The following is a 1089-nucleotide window of genomic DNA, read 5'->3' on the forward strand; positions in this document are numbered from 1 at the left end:
ATACAATTTGGTGATGCGCTTTTGATGAAATACAGAAATTATTAGTAATCAATAGACTTCCCTTGGCGTGTTTGTTAACAATACAGATGTTTCGGATGTATTTTTAGTTGCATTCTCTCACAAAGATGGAAAAAATATACTGTACTACTCAATCTGATTACTCGTATAAAGGCCTATAATCTTCTTTGAAATTTTTAAATTGGTTACATATTATTTGAGTGTATACGTTTTATGTTCAAAAGAAACTTGTAAGATCTGTAACAGCTTCCTATTTATAAAAATATTTTGTTTGCTGTTTCTCAATACCCTCACCCCGCACAACTTGTTTATTTTATTATTAAATCTGAATACACTAAAAATCTCTTATAAAAATAATTTAAATTTTGGTGAATGTCACCCCGGTAAATAAATTTTGTGACCCGGTAAAATTAAACATTACAAAATTAAAGTTATTTAATTTTTTAAAAATTTCAGGTTTGACACCCCACTTAACTTGCTTAGTACGGGAAAAAAGCCACATGGGAATCCTGGCGGAAGTCAAAAATTTTCTGCTATGTTCATTGCTAAGATCCTAACTTAATTTTCAAAAAATCATTAATTTAAAAATCAATGCATTATTATTAGTAATTTTATTGGTGTTGTGTTGTGTAATTTTAATTCTATGACAAAGCCATCCACTACCATGGCTACTGAGGTTTGACGATGGCGTGTAACCTTCGAAACATGTCACCTTAACCATAAAGACCATATGAGTTTGTAATTGAATTAACGGTAGGACATAAACCTTTTATATGATTTTATATATGTTTATTCGTTAAAGTTTAAAAGAGGAATGTTTTGGGGGACTTGAAATCCGAAGAGTGAATTATTTTTATAAGCTGCGAAATTCTATGATTAGAAATTCTAGATATATGGATGAATAGATGTAAGAGTTTTAGTAACAACTTCAACTACTTCAACTACTTTAGGCTCAGGTGGATAAAGACTAATTCCGTAATAATATTATTGAAAGCCACTTTAATGATTATTTATAATCATTGATCCTTTGATAAATTTGTAGTTCTTTTTATTACGACTTTCCTATCAAGT

Source organism: Homalodisca vitripennis, unplaced genomic scaffold, assembly GCF_021130785.1.
Source record: "Homalodisca vitripennis isolate AUS2020 unplaced genomic scaffold, UT_GWSS_2.1 ScUCBcl_232;HRSCAF=1723, whole genome shotgun sequence".
Classification (NCBI taxonomy): Eukaryota; Metazoa; Arthropoda; class Insecta; order Hemiptera; family Cicadellidae; genus Homalodisca; species Homalodisca vitripennis.